The following is a 26,155-nucleotide window of genomic DNA, read 5'->3' on the forward strand; positions in this document are numbered from 1 at the left end:
TGTCATCTCATAGTTCTGCCCATTTTTTTCAATTTGTTAGTAAGTTTTTTGACACTATATGATTAGGTAAGAATCAGTCCCTCAATCTGAAACTCTTCATCTTTAATCATAGAGTTTAACCCTATCAAAGACAAAAAAACAAGTAGGAACAACCATTTTATCCAGTCTATTAAAATACGGAAAGCACCTCATATCTGAAGACCAGAGTGTCTAAGTAAGGTGGTTGCACCTTAAACATTTATAGGGAGCTATAGAGAAGTTATAGGTAGAATTCTATAATCTTATTTTTGTAATTAAGGGAATCTCAGTCAATCACCCAGCCAAAAATGTCAACCTTTCATTTAGCTACTTCTGGGGGAACAAACACTGTATGCAATTATTTATGAGATAAAAAATGAGAATTTGGATCAGCTGTGCCTGGCCTTGTCATAGATACAGAAAAAGGATCATCTGGGAGTCTGATCTAAGTCATATGGGTGTTCTTTTCAGTATGTGTTTCCTGGAAAAGGAAAGAGTGGAGGGATTTCTTAACTATTGCTGCTTTCTTGGTGGGCAGGGCTCAGGTAAAATTAAACATTGACAGTATCCTCTGTTGTTTACGTTGAATGAATATCAGTTCAGAGGCAATCATTAATATTTTGAGTGGGGTAAGTCAGGGTTTAAGAAGCAGTCTGGCTGGACGCAGTGGCTCATACCTGTAATCCTAGCACTTTGGGAGGCTAAGGTGGGCAGATCGCTTGACTTCGGGAGTTCAGGACCAGCCTGGGCAACACAAGGAAACCCCATTTCTACAATAAATTTAAAAAATCAGCCAGGTATAATGGTGTGTGCCTTTAGTTTCAGGTAATTGAGGGGCTGAGGCAAGAGGATTGCTTGAGCCCGGAAGGTTGAAGCTGCAGTGAGCTGAGTTTGGGCCACTGCACTCTAGTCTGGGTCTCAAAGTGAGACTTTCTCAAAAAAAAAAAAAAAAAAAAAAGAGAGAAGAAGAAAAAGAAGAAGAAGAAAAAGAAGAAGAAAAGAAGAAGAAGTCATCTTCTGAAGACTCTTATCGATGTTGTTCCTGCAAAATAATCAGCTGAACTATCTATTGAAGGCTAGCCATAAAATTCAGTTGTTTTAGGATCTTTCAGACCAAGCATTTTAAAAGAGGGATGCATACAATTTTAAAAAGCAATATTAAAATAAACGGCTATATTCAAGTAAAGAGCTAAGAGTGAAACCCTGAAGATATCCAGCTCAGCAGATTCTAAGAGGTCAGGGATAAACACATTTTTATTTTGTAGTACTGCTCACTGAGTTTCTTAAAGATAAGATGTTTATGCTTTTGATGATATTATCCACAGTCTTGATTGACACGCGTATAAGGACATTTACGATCTGAGGATTTTGCCATAATCTCTTAGTGTCCCAGCCAGTGACTCATTCAGGGAGAAATCTTGCCCTTGCGTGGTCTGCTAAGGTGATCAGTCCTTCACAGTATATATTGTTGGGGAAATAAATGGAAGAAAACCAAAATATTTTCCCCTGACATGTTGAGAGTTGTTAAGGTAAAGACACTGGAAGCTCAGGGAACAGTCAGCCTCAGCCTCTTTTTGCCTAATGCCAGGACACAAATCCTTTCTTACTGGAGACAGCACTTGCTTATCAGTCCAGAGAAGGACCAGCCAGCATCAGAGCAATCTGGGAACAACTTTTAGTATCTTCTCAATTTTCCCACCTTTTAAAAGACTAGAACTGCTCTCTCCTTTATCTTGTCACTATGTAGGATTTATGGCTCCTTGTTAAAGTACTATTTCAGCAAAGGCCCTAAGCCACTGCCTTGAGAGAGAAATAATTTTGAACAGGGGCCTGTCCTATGTGATGAGTACAGTATGCGTTATAAACTAAAACTGCTTGTTTCCCTTTGCTAATATTTCTTTTCTTTTCAGGACTGTGCCTCAAAAGAACCTAAGAAGGGAAAGAAAAGAAATTTTGTTTTCTCCTTTGTAAAATAAAATAAAATCTCCTTTTAACCAAATTTCTTAAACAAATAGACAAAACAAATCAGTGTTACTATTGAATAAGCATCAAGACATATTGTGATACACATCACAGAAAACTTATTAAAGATATTGTAGAAAACATAAATAAATATCATCTTTTTATAAGCAACAAAGATGCAATGTATTACATATATGCTAATTCTCTTTACCCAAAAGAAATACAAAGATTTTTCTATCTTTACAAATAGCAGGAAGTTATAACTTGGAGACAGCAGCATAAAAACTTATGGATCTTTTAAAATATAGAAACACATCTCAAAACAATAGTGAACATATTTAAAAATTTAAATTTTCTAAAGAAAATGCTATAGTTGAGGAGTTCCCTTTTCCTTTTGGCATGAGGGAAAAATTACATTTAACCTTATAATATCAAGTCATCTGGCTTTAGTTTACAGTCTTCTTCAGATCCTGGGGGAAAAGGCCTGCTATAAGGCAAAGTAGAGTTCTCATAAGGATCTAGGTATCAGATTTTAGATTTCAGTGTAGTCAAGTTTAGAAATGAGAAAACCAGGAAATGTTAGTTTGGAAAATGATACAAGATACTAAAGAAAACTGAAAAACTTGAAAATTTGGTATGGGTTGAAAGACTGAATATACAAACAAACAATGGCCATGCCATATATAAAAATAGAACTATTGTTATGGGATCTTTGGGATGTTGCTTTTCTGTCCAGAAACCTCTGTGGCTGCTGGCACCTTTGCCCAAGTTGTTGTCCTGAATCCAGGAAGAATGAGGAAGAATGAGGTACACAGACAAGTGGAGCGTGAGCAAGATGAAGAGCTTTATTGAGTGTTACAACAGCTTAGGGGAGACCCACAGTGGGTAGCTCCTCTCTGTAGGCAGGTTGTCCCATCTAGTGCTCAGCTCTCAGGAGAGAGGATGCAATGGAGAGTTAGAGGGTAGCGCCTCTCTGCAGCTGATCATCTCTCCATTCTCTCCTCTGCTCTGGCTGAGCCTGGGGCCTGACAGGTGGGACTTCTCTGGCCTGAAGGTGGGGCATCACTGGGGACCCATCCCTTCCACCCAGGAATCTGGCTGCCTCCTACTGCCATTCATGGTGCCAGGCTTGGCTCGACTTTGCTTCAAAATTGGAGAAGGCGCCAACAGCCAGGAAAGGCCAGACAGTGGGAGCACGCACTTCTGAACCTGCAAGGGCAGGGGTGGGGGCCTTCCCGGGCCCCAGATAGTGCAGGGATGCCTGACCCTACAGCCATGGTTTGGGCAGCTGCAGTTGTGTCCAGTGGGGCAGGGCTCCTGCCTGATCTGTGGATTGGGAGGACCAGGTCTGCAGTCGTGGTTTGGGCAGCTGCACTGCATCTGGGGAGCTCCCACCCCAATTCAGAAGGGGTGGGGCTCCCACTTGTCCCCAGCTCCCACAGGCTACATGGAGCATGCATGCCCAGCTGCTCCCCACTGCTGCCACTGGTTTATTGGCAGTGGCAGGCTGTCTGGAGCGGCTGCTGCCATCAATATGACCCATAATCTGTGGCAAACAGGCTCTCTGCAGTAACCAGCCCAGAAAACCAGCCTACTATTGATAAATCAGACTTATGGAAATCAGACTAGTATCTCTAACAATCATTCCAGAAATCCAAACCAATAGCTTTCATAAAACCTGGTCCAAAGAGAGAGAAGGACTTGATTAATAATTTTAAGTTTCCCCAATTTTCTGTTCTTGCTTTTAATTTAGGACCAACCAGAGAAAGGAAATATGCACTCCTCATGAATGATAAAGGATGTCCCTCTAGTTAGCCCCCACTACATTTTCCCCATGTTAACAGCCTACAATCAGGATATACCAAAAGCTTTTCTTTCTTTCATTATAAAGCTTCCCTATTCATTTGCCTGCCTTTGAGTCTCTGGTAAATCCAAATGACAGTCTTTATCCTTTGTTACAGTAAACTCTGATATAACAAGCTCTAAATAAATAGCCTTTGTTCTCATTGTGGTGATCTTTATTTCCACAATGTTTACATTTTTGCAATATGACAGGATCTAGTTCAATTTGTAGGTAGGTAACAAAACTTGACCTTCAGAGTGGGAGAGGAAGTTAATTAAATCTACCAAAATTAATGGAAGAAAAGAAACAATAAAAATTAGACCAGAAATAAATAAAATTGAGACTAAGAAATCAATGCAAACATCAACAAAGTTTGGTTTTTTGAAAACATAAACAAAATTGACAATCCTTTAGCTAGATTAACTAAGAAAAAAAACAGACTCAAGTAAATAAAACCAAAAATAAAAGAGGAGACATTACAACTGATATTACAGAAATACAAAAGATCATTAGAGACTATTATGAACAACTATGTGCCAACAAATTATAAAACCTTGTGAAATTAAATAAATTCCTGGACATATACAACCTAATGAAACTGAATTAAGAAGAAACAGAAAGCAGACAAATTATGAGTAATAAGATTAAATCTGTAATGGAGCTTTTTTTTTTTAATTAAAGGGAAACCAGCTTTCTTTGTAGTTAAGCTTTCTACTATTTATTTTCTTTGTAGGAACAATAAAATTAAACTATAAACAGAAAACTTATATGTGAAATATGCTTAATTTTTATAATATATTAAAATACTGGATTGGTGAAAATAAACAGATAACAAAAAAATACACTTCATGTATATGTTTGCAATCAGACCCCACAGTATATCTATCTTTATAATTTATTATTGGTGAAAAACAAATAGAAACAGAAAAGATATGCACAATTATGCCACTGCTAACGATATCAGACCATATTTGTTAAAGTTTTTCTTAATAAAATGGGAACAACACATTGCTAGGTACGTAGAAACAATTTTTCTCTAAAGAATAACTGAACAGTTAAGAGAAGCAAGTAATTCCTAATGGGTTACTAATGTAATAGATAATATTATGCTGTTTAACAGAATATTATGGTATTTTGTATTTTTCAAGTCTATAAGTCCATCCATAAAGTCTGTTAAGTAAAACAAAAACAAAACAAACAAACAAACAAAAAAAAACAGAAAAACTCCAAACATTAAGATATATTGACAATCTTGTTCCTATGTATGGCAGAATATCATTAATTCTTTTTTTACGTTTATTTACTTTTTAAATTAGGAACACTTTTTAGGGTTTTTTGGCATTTTGCATTTTTACATGCAGTGTCTGTATTAGCCCATTCTCACACTTCTATAAAGAACTGCCTGAGACTGGGAAATTTATAAAGAAAAAAGGTTTAATTAACTCACAACTCCACAGGCTGTACAGGAGGTATGGCTGGGAGGCCTCAGGAAACCTATAATCATGATGGAAGGGTGAAGGGGAAGCAAGCACATCTTCTAATGGTGGCAGGAGAGAAAGAGTGAAGGGGGAAGTGCTACACACTTTTAAACGAGATCTCATGAGAACTTACTATCATGAGAATAGCAAGGGCAAAACTGCTGCTATGATCTAATCACCTTCCACCAAGTCCCTCCCCAAATGTTGAGGATTACAATTCAACATGAGATTTGGGTGGGGACACAGAGTCAAACCATATCAGTGTCTACTGGCTCCTTCTGAGAGTATCTGTGAAAGTTCAGTACATTTTGCAGTGAACAAGGAATAAATGGATAGTGTAGGTGCCAAAGTCCAAAGGGGCAAACATTGCTCAAGTTTATTCACTCTGGAAACGAGGATTTTTGTTTTTCTACGGGCATGAAGTAACCAGTGGCTGAAGAGAATAAGTCTTTTCTTTCTGACCAGAAGATCATAGTAGTTCTCTATTTCAGAAGCCGATACATACACATCTAGAGTAACCAAAGATGACACTAATATAATGTATGGGAAGGCATAATATAAAAGGCCTCCACCAACCACCTGAAGCATGGGTAATATTAGGAAAAAGTAAAGTGCTGCATAAATACTTTTAAATCAGACTTCCCTAACTCACATGCAATCTTCTTCACCAGAAAGTTGGGAGCAGCATCATTAATACCAAGCAGAATGCATAATAGATAAATACAATGATATGTAGTGGGTAGCCAGCTTCCTGAGTACTGTGCACCGCGGTAACACAATCTGGACTTGGGTTGCAAAGCATCATGTACCAATCTGAAAGTGTCAATACTCGACATGAACGAACAGATATAAAGAACACCAATTGCATTACTCACAAGTAGGGTCACAACAGCTGCCATACTGGATTCAAATAATCTAATGATGTGTTGAAAAAGTACACTAGAACTTTTTTTTCCCCATTTACCATTAAATAAAGAACCAACGTAAAACAAGAGGAAGAGTAGCAATAAATTCAACGTAGAGATAATTGTGAAGTTCTGGAGACACCATGCAAAGCTGACAATATTTCTGTGCTTTTCTTCTCTGTCCCTCTTTGGCACAAGTCACATTCTCTAGATATTTCAGTTGATCCATTTTTAAATAAGATCTTCCCATGAAAAAGTCCAAGACATGCCATTGGCCACCTGTAGGTTTCCCCCAAGAAGCTCTGTGATCAGCACAACTGGCCAGCATCTGGACATTCAGGCCATCTGAATATCAGCTTCTAATTAAGTCGACTTTTTAGATTAGATCTTAATTAGATCTACTTCTAATGAAGCAGATCAAAGAACTGCTTTTTAAAAATCCTTTTAAATATACAAGTAGCAAGCTTTCCATCTTGGGAGCAGTCGGCCTTTCACTGAAGCCCAGAGAATGGCTGCTGCAGAACTGTGCCTCCCCTTGTCACCTGTGAGGCGCCCTCCCCCTCCTCTCACAGGGTCAATTTCCAGTGATGGAGCGAGGCTGTTTCTCTGGCCCAGTGGAAGAAACAAGGCAAACTGAAAACTATCACACTGTAGATATATACCAAGGTTTTAAATCAAAGGTATGCTTAAACAGATGACTGAAAACAAAAAGAATCACACATAAAACTAAAACCAAGAAGCCCTTTATGGCTTTAAACAGTGCCTCCAAAGAGGGAGCAAAAGCTCCAAAACTCTCAAGATCCAGACCACTCCCAAAGACAGCTCATAAATTAGGAAGTTTCACTAGCTGCAAATGAAATACAACCCATATTTCTTTCTTTCTTTTTTATATTTTTATTTAAAGTTCAGGGGTACAAGTGCAGGTTTGTTACATAGGTTAACTGTGTCATGGGGATTTGTTGTACAGATTATTTCATCACCCAGGTATTAAGCCTAGTACCTATTACTTATTTTTACTGATACTCTCCCTTCTCCCACCCTCCACCCTCCAAAAGGCTCCAGTGTGTGTTGTTCCCCACAGTGTTCATGTTTTCTCATCTGCCGTATTTCCTAAGGTGTCAGCTTCTCAGCTGACCACCTGCGCACAAAGGCCTACTACAACTTGAGTGCCCCACAGAGGAAGATCTAAAAAATAGTAAAACACAAAATAAAATCTACAAGCATAGAAAGGATTACGAAACAAATGAGTACCACGATTTTTTAATGAATATTTATTTTCTTAAAAACATTTTGAGTTAGAAGATTTACATTTTCAAGGGACTAGTTCTCAGACTGGAAATCAAACCCTGGCCACATCAGTGAAAGTGTGGTCATCTTGGCCATCTTAGCCACTAGAGTACAGGCTGGAGTGTCTTCTTTGTAAACACCAAAGAGCATCCAAAGCAGGCAGGATTTCAATTAATTCTGTTTTAAATCTGAGTTCTGGGTATTTTTCTTCATTGAGTTGTAGTTTTGGTTTTGGTTTGCCAAGGGAATTTCTAAGGCTATATCTTTCTTTTGTCTCTTTTCATAGGTCCTATAAGCAGCTGTTTAAGCTGAGAGTGCTCCAAGTATTTTTTTTCTTTTAAATACAGCCAATTTGTTTATTCCATAGGAAACTCAAAAATAAGCTTTTTTTTTTTTTTTTTCTTTTTTCATAGAAAGCCGCAGATGTGGTATTCATTCCAGGCTTAGATAGCATGGATTTAAGTGTCATTTATAAAGTGGGTACAGAATATGCAGTCCCTTCTGATCCCCCCAAAAATTTACTCCAAGAAATAGGCTGAGATAGCAAGACTCTGGTTGCCACAGATGGGTAAGGATGGTATTTGCAGGTACAGTGCCTCCAGTATCCCACAAGTTTGTGAGGGACCACCAGTCAGCCCTGTTAATCTGTGACACCAGGTAGTCCCTCCTGGAATTAAACTTTCCCAGAACTAACCAGGCAACAAGGATTGAGACAAGCAAAGCCCCTTTTGCATGGGAGTTATTAAGAGAAACTCCCTGAGAGTTTGATTCATTCAAAGTGAGAGTGGGCTGCTTAATATCTTATGTATCCCAGTGTTCTTAGCCCTTTCAGACTGGCCACCTAGTAAGTAATTATTAGGGAGAATATATGGACTCAGGAGACAGAAGGGTAGTTGCAAAGGATTGTCTTTGGAACTTGAATGAGCCCCAAGAGGCAGGCATTATCTTGTGTAAATGTTCCTCCAGGTGTGTTAGCATTCCTCAGTGGGTGGAGATAAGAATATTTTAGAGTCCCTTCCTGCTCTCGGAGTAGGAGAATAAGACTAGGTTAGAGGGACCTTGATGCTGAGGCAGCTTCTAAGGCTTCTCAGCATGTCAAAGTGCCAGTCTTTTGGATATCATCTTTTGAATCTCAACATAAGTTTTTATAAAGACAATGCTCTAAGAATATAGAAACCAGGAGCCTAGAGTCAGGAAAACGTCAGCCTACAGTTGAGTCAAGTGGAAAGAAATGTTACGGCCAACTTGGTCACTCCATACAAGTGTCTGGGCAATCTGATGAAATGAGTATCATTCTCGAATAAAATATTCCAGTAAATACCTGGGTTGCATAATCAATTTTTCTAATTATATATTGTTAATAAGAAGAGTATATTCTTATTGATCCTATGAAAATAATTATATTGCCATGAAAATGAGACTACTTGGTAAGTTTCTGAATTCCACAGGGGTCAGGAAGGAAGGAAAAAAATGAATGTTTCATTTGTCTATAAAAGCACAGTTTAATAACTTGGTATGAATTATAGTTCAATTAAGATATAGTTAATATCCAGAAAATAGAATATTAACATATTAGCAATATCCCATGCAGAGCCCATAATTATTGTTCATTCATTCATTCATATGTAATTAATTTTTAATTTGCTTGATCTTAGATTAGCAGTTTTCTGAACACACCTGCTTCTTCACTGGAGCTGGAAATCCTGATTCAATTCATTGGTATGATTTCAATGTATTTTAAGCAATGCCATAAGAAACATATACCTGACATAGAGTCCTGGATCTCTAAGACAGATTTGCAAGGACTTTCAAGGAGGGATCAGAGTAAAATAAAACAACTTGTAGATTAAAGCGTCTGTGGTCAAGTTATTACTAATAATTTTTAGAAGTGAAAGATCTGATGTGAGTTAATTACACAAAAAAATTCAACTACTAAGGATATATGGTTGTTTCTATGGCATGGAAAACAAAATAGTCAATGCAAAAAAGTTTTAGACAAAATATCTGCAAACACAATGAGAAAGCCTATTTTCAAAGAATGAATACAAATCTAATATATGAAAATGGATGGCCATATCTTTATAGAAAAAACAATATTCAGATATAACATCAAATTTCCCTAAATTTAATGTACCATGTATATACCAAATGTGGTATATCAAGATTATAAAGATTATATCAAGATTATAAATTAGAATGTATCAAGATTATATCAAGTTAGAATATATCAAGATTATAAAGATTCTGTAAGCCTGGAGTAAGTCCTAAGCATATGAATTAAACTTTATAGGTTAAATGATATGAATCCTCAACTGAACCACTGCCCTAGAACTTACTGGATTTTGAATTCTTTAGTTTGTTAAACAAATAAAATTACAATCAGGTTAATATTTTAAAAAATTTACTGAAATTATGACTGAAAAATACCATATTGTTTTTGTCTAAAATCAGGCAAAGCAGTACTGGGACTCTCATAACTAGAAAAAAAATATATGCAGTAAGGATATTGATGATTTCCTGGGAATTTACCACACAGCATGTAGTTTCTGGAATTTTTATAACAATAATATATTACCCATATTGATTTAACCTAGGGAAGGCTAAGCATCCTTCTGATTTTACAGTGCTTCCTATGTAGTTCAAAATGTGAAATAAACATAAGTATTTTTAGCATTTCTCCTTAATAAAGTGAAAAAATGAATTCTTTGTGATTTTCCATGCACCCCATGAAATCCTAAAGACAGTTTTAGATGCAAAACATATCATTTAGAATTTGATTTGCGGAGAGCAAAATGTTAGAAATTATCATGAAATTTGATCAAAAGTAGGAAGACTTTGTTCTTTTAACTAATGAAGGGCATGATAAAGTCAACACACAACACAGTTAACTATTCTGATAAGACACAGTATCTTTGTATTTTTGTCAGATTACTCAGAAGGTAAAGAAAAACCTTTTCAAAACTCTTAAGAGGAGACCCATAATCCATGTAAATTTTGTCATTTTTACAGAAAGAATATCAAATCTAATTTCGTATCACTATAATTTTAATACAAAGCTCTTCTTAAACAACCTTAAATAAATCCATCAAGCCTTAGCCTGACATATGAAATTCTTTTTCCATGAACCTTCTACAACTTTCTATATCCATTTGGTTTTTTTCACACACTCTCCTCTTTCTTATTCTGGACAAACCAGTTATTTTACTTTAGAACAAAGTTGTCCTATTTTTTCATGCATTGCATATAAAATTGCTCCTCTTGGCCACAATTGCTCCTAATAAAGTCTCTCGTACCTACATTGGTTACAATTTTTAACCACAGTAGCTTCTAATTCCCAGGAAATCTATGAGGTGGATAAGTTATGAACTATTTTTTATATACCAGCATTTTGTAACAGACTAGCAGAGCTAGTCTTACAACTTACTTATTACAACTTTTTATAGCCATACACTTCCTTCAGATAGTATACAGTCTCTCTGTACCATCAAAATAAGAGAAGAAAGTATATAAGCTCATAATTATGCTTCAGTATCCTTTTTTACTAGAAATAATCTAGACATTTAATGACTTCCCATTATGTAACTTAATTTAACATAAGTCTAAGGTTTTAAATTACTAAATATCTTGGAAAATATCTTCAAACCAATTGTCATGCTACAAAACAGAATAACTGTTGAATTAAAGTTTGTCAGAATAATGATTCAATTTGATTAAACAGTTCATAATCATCTTAGACATCTATTATATGTAATGCAAGCTTATTTGATAAGTAAACCTGTACAAGTTTAGGGTCAACATGCCCAAGTAGAATAAAAACATGTGTTAACACAAATAACTCAGAAGACATCCCCTGTTTTTGATAAAAGAACAATATTAAATGAGTCTTGCTGCCAAAGACTTACCTAAATTATGTGAACTTGAATTCTTGAAACACTCGAGTTAGAAACATTTGAGTTTATAGAAACTACTAAACATTGAGTTTACTAGTTTCTAGAAGAATACTTTTTTCCACACGGAAAGTATTATAAATTCAATTTCCTTAATTTCTGAGAATCTTAAGAATATTCAGTTTATATAAGTGCTTATTTATCTGTAAACTAGTCAGAATAGATCTCCTTTTAGGGATTTATAATATAATTTGGTAATACCATTTGAAGGCTGGATAATATTACACGTATATAACCTACATACATTCGTGCACACTATAGAGATAAAAGTTACTCCATTCTGGATGCTAATTCACCATGTAGACTTCTCAGTAACCCCAGTTCCATGAGTGCCTCCTTATTCCTACTTTATTTACTGTCCTTAGTATAAGAATTGTACTCACTATAAATCTTGCCTTTAAATCAATACAACCTTGCTGTTATTGCACAAATTATAGCATATGATGCACATAGCATTCTTGCCTGTTCTGGAGTTACCTTTAGTAGACTCTATAGAGCCTGTTCCCCTTCTCCCCATGGTATATAAGCCCTGAGTTTGGAAAGTAATGCTGTGGAGATCTACCTGTCTTGCCACCCAAGACCATGCTTCCCTTTGTTAGTTCCTAAATAACTCACACTTTACTGATAAACTGGATTTGTCTGCCTTGTTCTTTGATGTCTTGGTTTCTTCTGCATTTGGGGGCTGACTTGCATATATGTCCCTTTCACAGGACACATACACTCACATGTGAACACACAGAGATAGAAATTGAGAGCTTATAGCTTCCATTCTAAAATTTTGGTTCACTCATTCATAAAAAAGAGCTCTTGTTCTTGCCCCACCTTTATATTTTTGGCAGGATTATGTTTCTGTTAAATGGAGCAAGTTGAGATTACCTGCTTAGAATGACTGCTGAACCATCTACACCAATACTTGTGAAGGAGACTTTTTTCTGTGCCATAGCATATTACTATGGAGACTGAACTGCATTGCAGACGAAGGACAGAGGAGGAATCAGGCAGCTGTCTAGGTGTCTCCAAAGACTATCTGAATTAAAAAAAAAATTCAGCCTGTTTCCAATTAGTGTTTTCAGCCTCAGGTGCCAGCAATTGTTATCTCTTAAATTTAACTGAGTTGCTGACTCTAAAGGAGATTGAAAAGGGGAAGAATACTTGGTAGAGCAGCTATGTTAACACATTTGTCAGCCAAGGAGTTTCATTAGCTTTGAGGGATAATTACTAATTCCCTGAGTAAAGACCCTAATGGAGTAGGGATTTGGGTTTCTTTTTTATGGATATTCCTGCAGTTGTCCTGAACCCCCTTTGTTTCCACTAAAGTAGGGGTCCCCAAACCCCAGGCTGTGGACCAGTACCAGTCTGTGGGCTGTTAGGAACCAGGCCACACAGCAGGAGGTGAACAGCAGGCTAGTGAGCATTACCGCCTGAGCTCCACCTCCTGCCAGATCAGCATTGGCATTAGATTCCCACAGGAGCACGAACCCTATTGTGAACTGTGCATGTGAGGGATCTAGGTTGTGCACTCCTTTTGAGAAACTAATGCCTGATGATTTAAGGTGTTACAGTTTCATCCCGAAATCATGTCCCCCATGGAAAAATTGTCTTCGATGAAACCTGTCCCTGGTGTCAAAAAGGTTGAGGACTGCTTCACTAAAGGGATGGATAGAATGTGTTGACAAGAGCAAGCATTGCCTCATGGCTAATAAGAATCATTCAAGTGCAAAGGAGCATAGGTATAGAGTCAGGGAAGTTGAAGAAAACAAAGAATACTGATATTCCAATTGGAAATAATATATTTTCCTAGGTTTACTGGATGAGTGAAATTAAGCATAAAACTCTACAGGTTAATGAGAAGTCCTACTGAGACAAAAGATTGTTTAGACAAACTCAAGTCATAAGGTAGATCGAGTCCCACCACAGGGATGGTTTGCCTGCTCCAAGTGAGGGTGGGTGGAGAATAGGAGGAAAGTTTGCTTTTGTGTTCACTGGGAAGATGAACGGGAATCCATTCATGGGATGATTTTTGCATCTCCTTTTGCACAAGGGTAATGGTTGTGTGAAGGAATATCACTGGACAGATGAATTTTTGATTCTTGCTCCCTTTTGCATCTTAAGGCCAGGTTCTATGTTTCTTTATACTATCTGCAAGTGTCCCTACATAAAATGATTTTTTTAGGGAGCAGATTGTTCTAGCACCTTTTCTTCTAATTGTTTGAATTATAAAGCCATGATTTTGCATTGCGTTGATTTGGCTTTTTCTGCAATGGAGCCCTTAGGGTTTTGAGCTAGTGTGTATTTCAGAGATAGTAGTCTTCTACCACTTTACATTACGTTTTAAAATGATATCTGTAATTTTTGTTGTAAGATCTTAAGAAACCTAACACCAATGGCAGAGGTAATTCAGCCCTCAAGAACAACAGAGTAGTTATTTCAAACTTTTTTTTTTTTTTTTTTTTTTTTTTTTTTTTTTTTGAGACAGACCTCTCACTCTGTCTCCTAGGCTGGAGCGCAGTGGTGCGATCTTGGCTCACTGCAAGCTCCGCCTCCCAGGTTCGCACCATTCTCCTGCCTCAGCCTCCCGAGTAGCTGGGACTACAGGCGCCCGCCACCACGTCCAGCCAATATTTGTATTTTTAGGAGAAACGGGGCTTTACCGTATTAGCCAGGATGGTCTTGATCTCCTGACCTCGTGATCCACCCGCCTAGGCCTCCCAAAGTGCTGGGATTACAGGCATGAGCCACCAGGCCCGGCCCTTTGAAACATATTCTAATCTATATATGTAATTAACGCTGGATTCATCTCTCCATCTTATGACATTTTGCATCTTTGTCTAGTAAGTTGTTCCTCCTATGGCTTTAGCCTGCATGTAAGCCTCAGGACTGTTCTGACTCTTTTGATAGTCCATTTCCCAGGCCCACAAGCGCTGCACAAGTGGATATAAATCAGTGGAGCCTGGGAGAACATGTGCTGTTGACCAGACTGAATTGTCACTAAATTCTTCCCTGTTGTTACAGGTGTCTTTAAAGTCTTTGACAGTACTATGTCAATCTAAGCGAGACAAAGGCTTAAAGTGTACTTGTTCATACGGGTATTCAGGTCATTGATTTTTCATTACAGGTAGGGAAAAGCCAGTAATATGGGTTGGAATGGAAAACTGGGAAGCAGGGGAATTTAATGGAACCAGCATAGGGTAAAGAGGAGGAGTAAGGTCCAAAAGTGAACAAAGAAAGACACAGAATAAGGAGGAATAGTTGGTAAGAAAAATGGCAGTGATGGTATTCAAGGATGGTTTCGAGTGAGGAAATTGTGTGAGTTTGCTGAAGATAAAGAAGGAGCAGGAGGAGTTAACTGGTGGTGAGAGACACAATCCTTAGTAAAACTATGCCAAATGGAGATAATGAACTGAATCGTTGCTATAATGGCAAAACACATAATTCACAGGGATTTTGAAGTGGGTCAAGGTGTGCATTGGAGTTTCCTGTAGTAATAAGGTTAAACAAAAGCTGGCAACCAAACCAAAAGAGCAGTAAAACAAAGAATTATCATCTAATCTTTACCATGTTGTCATGAACAATGTCCGGAGCACAGGACTCAGGCACTGGTTTCATTGTGGGATGCCCAAATTGTGGGGCACAACTAGCTGGAGAGGCCTCAGTGACTGAGGGGAGAAGATGGGGGTCCAGAGGTGGACTTCCAGTCCCATCCAGGTTACAGCGCAATACAAAGACAAAAAACAAGCAACTAACGGGACTTGATCTTATTCAGGCTGCTGCAACAGGAATAGAACCCCAGATCCAAAGATCAGGGTGTCTCACAAGTTGGTTTAGCCTTAGACTTTATAGAGGGGAACAGAGAAGTTATAGGTGGTGTGCTTTTACAGGTGACAGGTGGTTTTTAACCAACCAGTACATATTTATATGTATGTCTAGATAGTTTTGAGGATAAATAGTTCAGCTAATCATTTATGAGATAAACAATGGGAATTTAAAGGGTCTATATCTGGCCTTGTCATGGACAAGGGGGTCATACCGTTATCTAAATTGTATGGGGAAAGATAACTTAGACTGTTATCTAAGTTATGTGGGGAAAGGTGGTTCTTTGCTATAAACCATTTTCATAAAGTGATCAGGGATTTCTTAACTGGTGCTATTTTCCAGGAGCACAGGACTGGGGAAAATTCCAACATTGTCAACCCTTTTACATTTATTTTTAATAGTCACAAGTGGTTTGTCAATCATTTTTCTCATCTTATACTATTTTTCCCACTTCCTTCTCTTCTGACTTTCTTCAGAGAAACTATGTTTTGTTTTCTGCTGTTTCATGTAGGTTATGTGAAAGTTACAAATGTTTTGTAAACTAGCCATAACTGTCTTTGAGTATATTAAATACAAACTTATATCTATGTATCACTAATGATTAAAGACAATGTAAAGTTATCTTTTTCAAAATAATGTACTTAGCCTTATTTCTTCTGCTAATACCTTCCTTATTTCTAAGTCTAAGTTAACACAGGTCTAGTCAATTATAGACCTAGATTATGAGAATTTTATTAATTTGAATTCTAGAATTTTATATACCCTATGAAATCTTTAAAATTATTTTTCCATTCAGTTTATAATCAATAAGTAAATTTTATTTTGCACATAAATGATACAGTAATTTTCATATGCATTTTTAGTACTCATTGTCAGTCATTTTATACCATTTACTTCTTTTACCTCCCTCACCCAATGCCAGACCATTCACTGCTACATTAATAGTCGTGATGTGTTCTGCATTCTAGTGAATGACAGAAGAATAGTGATCAATATGGCTAGAGAACTTCAGGAAAATTCATTGTTCTTATGATGTCTGGCAATGACATAGGACCATTCCAGTTCTCACACTCAATAGCAAGAAGCAAAATTGTACAATGCATGTGTATGTATTTTCACCTTATACTGCATATAGATTGCTCAGTCTTCCCCACTGTCAGCCTCCTCTCTCCAACTACCAGCCTTCACCAAACAACATACATCTCATTCCAGACATGATTAACATCATCAAGAAGGACTAATGGAGAGCATCTACAGTTTCAAAAACTTTCAAATCCAAGTGAAAAATAATTGTTTTCATGGAGGGCAGTTTTTAGAGGTCTGGTCCATTGATTTCCTGGCACTTGATACCTATCAAATAAATAGTGTTTTAAAGCCCCTATATGAATTCAAGGATCCTGATGATTTGAAACCTTAGTTAATATATGATGCATACAAAGAAGAATTTCTTATAAACATTCAAAGTAAAAATGGGAATTCACATAGTTGAGAGCCTAGTTTAGTACTCAGATAAGGAAATTCAATGCCTTACTAAATCTATCTATCTATCTAATCTATCTATCTATCTATCTATCTATCTATCTATCTATCTATCTATCTACCTATCATGTATTTTGAGCTTGTTGCCGAACTGCCATCATAGAGCTGCAGAAAACCATGAAAATACTAATCTGGGAGAACCAGGAAAAGGTCTAAGAGCCAAAGCAGGTTAACTTCATGTCACTGCCCTTTAAACATGGAGAGATAGTTCACATTAATTCAGGTTCTCAATCCATTGTTTTAAGCCTACTCTGTCACAACAGCTTTCCCACTCAGATACTTCATTTTGTTTGACATTTTGTCAGTTACATTAGCTCTTGCAATAATCTTCTTACAAAGGGGAGAGTATTTCCAGAGTCCTTGTGTAACTGAGCATTTTTCTCTCAGTTTTTTACATATGAATGACAACTTGTTCAGGCAGGGACCTCTTAGATCCTAAACTTTACCCCTCAAAATTCCAGTGTCCTCTTTGTGTTTCATATCAAGAAACAGACTTCTGAAAGCCGTCTTTTTTTTTTTTATTTGTAGCTAACCTATTTTTTTTTCTTTATAAATGCCTTCAGGATTGTTTTTCTGCTTGTTGAAATTCAAACATTTTTCAGCCCTAGGATATATCTACAGAGATCTGCTTTGTATTTTTTTTTCCACTGGAATGCACAAAACCCTTTCAAATGTTAGACTCAGATTTTTCTTCATTTCCATAATGAAGTCAAGTGAAGCAGAGATAAAGTTCATCACCCCTAGAAGTGGGCAGACGAGATTTGCAGGGTCTGCCACCTACTGACTGATCAGTTATTTAAAATTCTGTGCAAACTTCTTCTCATCAATTATTAAATAGAGGTAAGAATATATTTAATCAGATTTTCCTGGAGATTAAATGAGATAATGGTAGATACTTAGTGCTGTGGTTTGAATGTTTGTGTTGCCTCCAAAAGTCATGTTAAACTTAATGTACAATGTAACGGTATTAAGAAGTGGGGTCTTCAGGAGGTAATTAGGAGACCAGGGCTCTGTCCTCATGGATGGGATTAGTGATGTACAAAAGAGTTTGAGGGGATGAGTTTAGCCCCATTTTATCTCTTCTGCCATGTTAGGACACGGTGTTCATCACTTTTGCCCTTCCATCTCTTCCACATGTGGGGAAGCTGCCACAAGGACACCATTGATAGAGCGGCCCCACCAGACACCAAACCTGCCAGTGCCTTGATCTTAAACTTCCTAAGCTCTAGAACTACGTGAAATAAATTTTAGTTTTTTATAAATTATGCAGTCTCAGGTATATTTTTTAGAGCAGCAAGAATGGACTATGACACTTAGTAAATGGTAAATAATTAATATATGTTAGTTATTTGTAATTACTGCTTTGTTTCTATTATTCATGGTTTCTTCCACTGAAAACTGGTAAGTCTTTGATAGAATTTCTGTAATCTTCCTGTTAGATTTAAAAGGTGAATGCCTGTCACCTTTTAAAAATTGTTTATCTATTATTTTTCTCTTTAAAAAATTTCCTGTGCATTATGAGTAAAAATATTAAATGTGTTATCTAAGTGGTCATTTTATCTATCTCAAACTTTCATAGCCTCCAAAGATTTTAATGTTTATTTTGTATTTTAAGTTTTCTCTCTTCTGTGTTTCTTCCTCCCTTCCTCCTTTCCCACCTTCCTGTCAATTCTCATTGTATCTCTGTTTTTAATTCAAGGTGCTCTTTCTTTGTAGCTCCCTAATGGTATTAATGGAGACTTTTTCTAAAGATATGTACATCTTCAAAGTCATCAAGGCATCATCCCCTTTTCTATAGCTTCTATTGATAGGCTTGTTGTTGCTTCTGTTTTTATGTTTGAGTTCAGAAGATCTGTTCAGTTCAAAACTAGTTCATATACATAATTATCACCATCCATGTGGGCGCTAGTAACTCTCCTTCCAGATTTCAATAAGAGGGTCAGGTTGATAAATAAAATCCTTACTCGTCGGTAAATTTGCAAATTATGTTCAAAGTTCTTTGATGATATTTTATGAGCCTGAAATTAGGTCTTATCTTCTCCTATCCCTTTGGATTTTTTTATTGAACTATAGAGTCAGGTGCAGTTTGAAGTTCTCCTTTTAACACTATAGTTCTTGAACACCCCCATTCTTAGCATGGTAAGCCTCGTCTTGGCACTTTTCTCACTGCTGTCCTAAGATGTGTAAGCACTCCAGGGAGTGAGGAAGCACTGCACATGCCTATTCCCTGCAGTGACGCAGGCTGGCAGAGTCTCTCAATGCAAGTGAGAAAGAGCTGTTGACAAAGGCTGGGGACAGAATTTTTCACTCTGCCTGGATAAAATTGTAACTTCTCTGCACTTGAGGGAGAGCTGCTTTTTTTTTTTTTCCCCCCTCATCATTTTTGCATCTAGTTCTCACTTTGGCAAAGTCAGATGGGTTATTATAGTCTTTTCTTCTTTTTTGTTTTTTTGGCAACTGTTCTGGTTTGTTAAGACTGTAGTTGAATGTAGTATGTTAAGGGCACGTAATCCTTTCTGTTTTGTTTTTGGTTACCTATTCTCCTTCAAATGACTGCAGTTGCATATGACATGTGGTTCACAGATATACTTTTAATACTTTTAAATCCATCTCCACTAACAATGGCATTTATTTAAAATATGATTGAAAATTTACCTATGTTCTTTTTTTTTCTTTAGTTAGTTACATCAGCACAAAACTTTTTTTTCTCCCCTTCCTCATCGTGTGCATGTGCGTGTATGTGTGTGTGTGTAAGAGGAAACTTGGTAAGAAGCATATCAAACCCCTATAGTTTGTCAGCTCATTAATCCAAAAGTTTGCCACCTTCAACATTCCAGACTAAGGCAATTTGATATTCTGCAAGCAGATATTCCTAGGACTGCAATTAAATTTCCCAGGGGAAAATTTCTAGCACAGTCTCCCAGACCATAGTCACAGTAGAGACGGTCGAATATCCAACAATACCCATTCTCATATTTTATTTTCAGTAATCCAACATTCATTTCTTATTTCCTGATCAGGATTTGACTGAGAATGTGGCTGTCCACCAGATATTTTATTTCCCAGACTCCACTGCACCTTGCTGAGGAGATGTGAATAAGTTAGGGCAAGAAGGGGTGTGAGTGAAAACGATGGAGGTAACTTCCTAGTTTTATGGACATTAATGTTTTCTCTGGTATACCTTTTCCTACCCTATGTTATTGGAACCCAATCATGGGGGCTTCCAGCTTCAGCTGCACAGGTGTGTCTGACACCCTGGGCAATGGCAGGGGAGGAAGACAGAAGGGTATGGGCCCCTGCCACTGTAGTCTTCTCACCCATGGACTCTTAATAAAAGAGAAATATTTTCCAATCTCATTTAAACCTCCGCATTTTGAAATATTTTTATTGTAGCAGATTTTCCTGTACAGTAACTAACACAAAACACATTTAGAAAGTGTGGTTGCATTTTCCTCCCAAATATGAAGAAAAAATGGCCATGAACAATTCATAAACTTCTACATACTGGTTTGATAAGATCAGGCTCGTGAGCACTGAAATGTTTTCACAGTAAAGATAATGATTTATTGGAGTACTGTTGCTTTCCAGGCTTTTACATGTGGAGTGGTTAAAATGGATGTGTCTGTGGTCTTTTCGTGGGGGTGGGAAATGGAACCCTATCTGCTCTTATTTATTGGGATAAAATGATTGATGATAGATCACAAACGGAAACCCACATTCTGCCAGAAGATCTCACAACGGCATATTACCTTTCAGGAAAATTATAAAGGGATTAAAAAAGCAAGACAGAGATAGTAGCCTTTTTTTCAATGGCATCTTCCATTCCTTCACAGAGCTACCATCCCTAGAGGGATATTTTAAAAGCTGAATTCTTAGCCTTTTGTAATAACATAAGCACAACTTTTTAAGACTGACCTGACATCCTGCAACTACTTTTTTTTTCCCCCCTCCAGTGGAGATGTGAATCAGTGGCAGCTTCATAGCTTTTTATTGGATGTCTTTTGAGCATGGACTACATCAGTTTCCTATGGAGCTTGACAAAGGAGAAATTTTGGCAATGAGAAGAGCCTCTGGCATGTTAGAAACAGAAAGCAACATATATGCTTCAGAAATAGCAAATGGCTTGCCTGCCAAACCAACCCTGTGGTGCACAGGGTTCTGTATTACAAGCTTGCCTGCCTCTAAACTCAAAGCAGAGGGGAAAGCAGTGGAGTTCTTTTCTGGCTTAGAGCTGTTTCTCTTAAATCTGTGCTAAAAGAAAAACCCATGACCTTCATCTCTTAGCAAAAACCTCATGCCTTGCTGATTCTTATTTTAATGCAGATTTCTATGTCCTTGTATATAAAAGCAATTCTTTGAAGGCTTTAAGAAACAAACAAAGAATTGCAGTGGAATGCACGTATGAATTATTATTTATTTGGAATCATAAGCATCAATAGTATGCAGAAACAGAATTGACTTTTAAGAATAATAACTGAGAACTGTGTGGCATGTACTGTGCTAAGCATTCGCCATGTCATTAATCTTAATAATTCCAGAGGATATACAATGTTATCTCCATTTTACAAATGAGAAAACTAAAAGTAACACTCCCAAGGGAATACAGCTAGTAAGTGGTAGACATGGGCTGCTAATTCAGGTTTACCTAGTTACCAAATCTGTTATTGCCACTGTATTTTGTTGTACAGACCTTACTTACTGCACAAAGCAATATAAACTATTTAGTGTCTATGTACTAATTGCAGATAAGTGTCACTAAAAAGAAGTAAGAGTTAACTTTATTTTTTGTGAAAGAAATATGACCATAAGCTGTATAATTACAGACATTTTCTCTGAATTTTGGAGCCCTACCTAAATTTTGAACTGAAGTCCTCGGAAATCATGCCAACCTTAAAAGCTTGTGGCAGGCAATGAAACATTTATAAAATGTGACAATAAATACTTTTCTTGGTAATAATGTATAAGTCATTTTATATTTTGCATTTGCTTTTTTCTTAAAATCCCCAGAATTCCAAAAGTCAAAAAGCACTATTATGTAAACACACACACACACACACACACACACACACAAATCTAAAATAACACCTTTCAAGGATGTTTGTTTTGGCTTCTCAAGAGAAAAAAGAGTTCTATAGCTTAAGAACACAATGCTGACTGAACAAAAAACAAAACAAATCAAAACCAAGCAACAATAACAACAGAAAGATGAAGACTGTTTGTTTTTGTAAAGAAAATGCAAGGGACAGAACCTTGGAAGCCTTTTGCATCACTTGTTGTTTCTCCTGATTTTCCTAGCAACAGAGTGAATACAGCTACAACTACCAAGCCAAAACTTGTGGTTTCTTTGAGTCAAAGCCCAGCTCTCAGCAAATTGATTTTTGTTTCAACTAATTGCCTGGCGTTGGAGGCACAAAAAGATAAATCAAGACTTTTGTGTTCCAGATATTGAGTTTGATTCTATACATGAAAATAATCTGTTTCATTCAACCTTTCTGGACATAATGGCTTCACTATTCAAAATATGATATTTTTTGCCATTTTTGGCACCCCTCCCAATCTGTTTGAAAGCCTTCTGGTATCTTCCACCAAATATTTCATTTTGCATCATAGTCACCTAGTCTTTTTCCTTTGGTCATTGAATAATTTGAGGCAGGTTTCCTGGGAAGCTATGCCCAGGGTACTCACATTTCTCGCTCTCTCTCCTATTAAAACTTACCTCTTCTAAGTGATAAGCTATGTCAGTCCTTGCTCTTTACAAGTGTCAGTACATTAGTTTATAAAATCTCAATGTGGTCATCTAACTACAGAAATACTTGTCTGAATGTAAAAAGAATATCAAGCATGGAGTAAGAACCACTAGAATTCAGTAAAATGCTATCATTTTGTCTAATGGCTTTTTAAGATTAAATCATGTAATTTACCATTTTCTTACCACCACTTCATATTCATTCATTCATCCATCTATCCATGTACCCATTCATTCATCATCCATCCACTTATCTTTCCATTTATCCAACCATCCTCAATTAATATTAATTTGCTCATCAAAAAAATTAGTATTGAGCTGCCAGCTTAGTTTTTCAGGTGCTAGAGCTACAGCAGTAAAAACGTAAAACAAAATGGTTCTGCCTTCATAGTACTTGCATTTTAGTGCATAAAGAATTAATAACAACAAGCAAAGGAAAATATAACATGGTATATAAAAATAAGCCCTATAAAAAGGATAAACCTGGGCAGTGGGGAAAATGGGGAGATGTTGGCCAAAGGGTAAAAAGTTTTATTTTTGCAAGATGAATAATTTCTGGAGATTTAATATGCATCATGGTGACTACAGTGAATAATACTGTATTATATACTTGAAATCTGCTAAGAGAGTAGACCTTAAGTGTTTTCACTACCAAAAAGCAAAACATCACATATGTGAACACATTAAAAACGTAACAATTTTTATTTGTCAAGTATACTCCAATAAAGCTGGGGAGAAAAGGAAGGCTAAAACAAATTAAGAAGCAAAAAGCAAAGGGAGTGCTGGAGATAAATGGACCTATTTTTTGTTGTTGTTCTTTTAAGATTGGTTAAGGAAAGTGTTTTTTTATTTTTTTTATTTTTTGTTTCTTTGTTTGAGACGTAGTCTCGCTCTGTCACCCAGGCTGCAGTGCAGTGGCATGATCTTGGCTCACTGCAAACTCTGCCTCCAACGTTCAAGCAATTCTCAGGCCTTGGCCTCCCAAGTAGCTGGGATTACAGGCACGTGCCACTACGCCTGGCTAATTTTTGTATTTTTAGTGAAGATGGGGTTTCACCATGTTGGCAAGGCTGGTCTCAAACTATTGACCTCAGGTGATCCACCAACCTCAGCCTCCCAAAGTCCTGGGATTACAGGCATGAGCCACCCCACCAGGCCGGAAAAGTTTTTTAATAAGGCGACATCTGAACAGATCAGTGAAAAGGGTAGAGAAGCCAGCCATAAAAATAACTATCTGAAGGAAAGCTTATAATTAGAGAAGAGCAAATTCAAAAGTCCTGAGGTAAAAACAGATGCTCGGCATGTCTAAGGAATGTTAAGGAGGGCAGTATGATGTGTGATTGGAATGGAGTAAATAAGGAGAAAAATGATAAGAGATGAAATCGTGGAGTTATCCATGGGCCATATAAAGTAAGGTTTTGTAGGTCATGATAAATATTCTGTTATCTGTTATGATTTATCAACAAATTACCTAAAATAATTTATTATTAGCTCCTCTGATCCCGTAAGCTGAGTCACCTGAGGGTGAGGTTCTTGCTTGTAGTTTCTTAGGACATACAGTCAGATGTCAGCTAGGTCTGCAGTCATCTGAGGATTCAATGGGGCTTTATGTCCACGTCACTTGTCTGAGTTGGTGTTGGTTATCTGTTAGATGCTTATTTAGGGCTGTCAAACAAAGAGCCCATATGTGGCTTATTTATGTGTCTTGAGCTTATTATAAAATGGGGCCTGGGTTTTTAAGAGACAGCGTCCCAAGAATAAATTTTAAATTTGAGCATTCCAAGCAGCAAGAAAGAGAAGTTGCCAATTTAGTTAAGGCTGTGTCTAGAACTGACACAGCAACACTTCTGCCATATTCTATTTGTCAAAGCAGTCACAAAGCCACTCAGAAGCAAAGGAATGTAGAGATAAACTCAATCTCTTAATGGAGAAGAGGCAAGATCATATTACTGAAGAGCATGTGAAATGGTAAGTGCTGTTGCAGACACATTTTGGAAATATAATTTGCCACAGTAAGAATATTGGATTCCATTAGGAATATATTGTAAAGGTACTGGAGGGTTTTGAGAAGAGAAAAGATATCATATTGTATGACTTAGAGTCTTTTTGTTGAGATAGAATTTAGTGGCGTAAATGAGAAAAATTGAGATTACTTTAAGAAGCTATCGGCCAGGCGCAGTGGCTCATGCCTGTAATCCCAGAACTTTGGGAGGCTGAGGCGGGCAGATCTTGAGGTCAAGCTATCGAGACCATCCTGGCCAACATGGTGAAACCCCGTTTCTACTAAAAATACAAAAATTAGGTGGGCGTGGTGGCACACGACTGTAGTCTCAGCTACTCAGGAGGCTGAGGCAGGAGAAACGCTTGAACCCGGGGAGGCAGAAGTTGCAGTGAGCCGAGATCTGCCACTGCACTCCAGCCTGGTGACAGAGCAAGACTCCGTCTAAAAAAAGAAAAAAAAAAAAAAAAAAAGAAGCTATTAAAATAATCAAAGTGTAAAGAATTAATTTAATGGCTTTGGCTAGGGTGTTGGAAGTGAAGATGGCAAAATGAGATTGGATTGTGCATTTACTGACAATGAGATTTGCTGATGAATTCGATACAGGTTGTGAGAAAGAGATTAGTCTACTAACAATATTGGCTGGGCAACTTGGAAAATAAAGTTCCCAGTTACTCAGGTAGAAAAAGCGTAGGAAGACCAAATATGGAGGTTTCCAAATCAAGAATTGAATTGGACATGTTAAATTTTAAATGCATATTGGAAGTTAAAATGGAGCTAATTTCAGGAGTTCAAGTGTTAGGTTCAAGACAGAGACATGAATTTGGAAAAATCAGGATCTAGAATGATTTTTAAACCATGATACTTGAGGAGTGCCCATATAGTAAGCATACAAAAAGAAGAAAAGAGGGCACTGGATACATGTCTGGGTTACTCAATGTTCAAAGCTTGGGGAAATGAAGAAAAGGATGTGCATAGCCATGAGCATCACTCTAGTTTAAGAATCTCCTAAGCATTCTTACTGACAATATTACTGATGACCCCACCGCAACCCCAAGCTTTCTTTATCCATTTGCCTGTCAAGTCAGAACAACCTTCATCAAGTGCTGCTATAGTACAGTCATGCTACATTTCTGCTTAAAATCATTTGCCAGTTATTTAGCTAATGCTCAAAGACCTTACTTAGACCTCATGACCTGTAAGCCCCTGAAGGATGGCTCATCTGCAAATGTTCTTCTTGTTACTACCTGTACTATCTGCATTAGGTTCTACCTAGAATGTTTCCCTCAATCTCAGGGTATTAGGCCTGCCCAGCTTCCTGTCTAGAATTTCATTCCACTTCATATCTTCACCAATTTAATTCCTCATCACACATCTCTTCTCCATTTGCATGCCATATGCCCTGATACTTGATCAGATTCCTTTGCTTTAGCCCTTACATCTTCCTATCCATTCTTCAAATAAAATGAAATTTCAAATTACACTATTCTGCATTTATTGGACAAATATCTGTCATGATCATTAAACTTCAATAAAAAAGGCTTCCTGCTTCTTTGAGTGACTACTCATTGCCTGGGGTCCTGGTACAGTCTCTGGCACAGAGAAATCACTAGTGGTT

At 37.2% G+C, this 26,155-nt stretch overlaps 1 protein-coding gene and 1 pseudogene across 1 annotated transcript in view; both read right to left on the bottom strand.

The window, feature by feature from the left end:
• The window catches only part of TYRP1 (tyrosinase related protein 1), a 1,163,994-nt gene that overhangs the window by 416,798 nt on the left and 721,041 nt on the right, over positions 1 to 26,155 (bottom strand). The window lies entirely within an intron of this gene.
• On the bottom strand, positions 5,560 to 6,478 carry LOC100608576 (JNK1/MAPK8-associated membrane protein-like; annotated as a pseudogene).

Source organism: Pan troglodytes, chromosome 11 (genome assembly GCF_028858775.2).
Source record: "Pan troglodytes isolate AG18354 chromosome 11, NHGRI_mPanTro3-v2.0_pri, whole genome shotgun sequence".
In the NCBI taxonomy this organism is placed as follows: Eukaryota; Metazoa; Chordata; class Mammalia; order Primates; family Hominidae; genus Pan; species Pan troglodytes.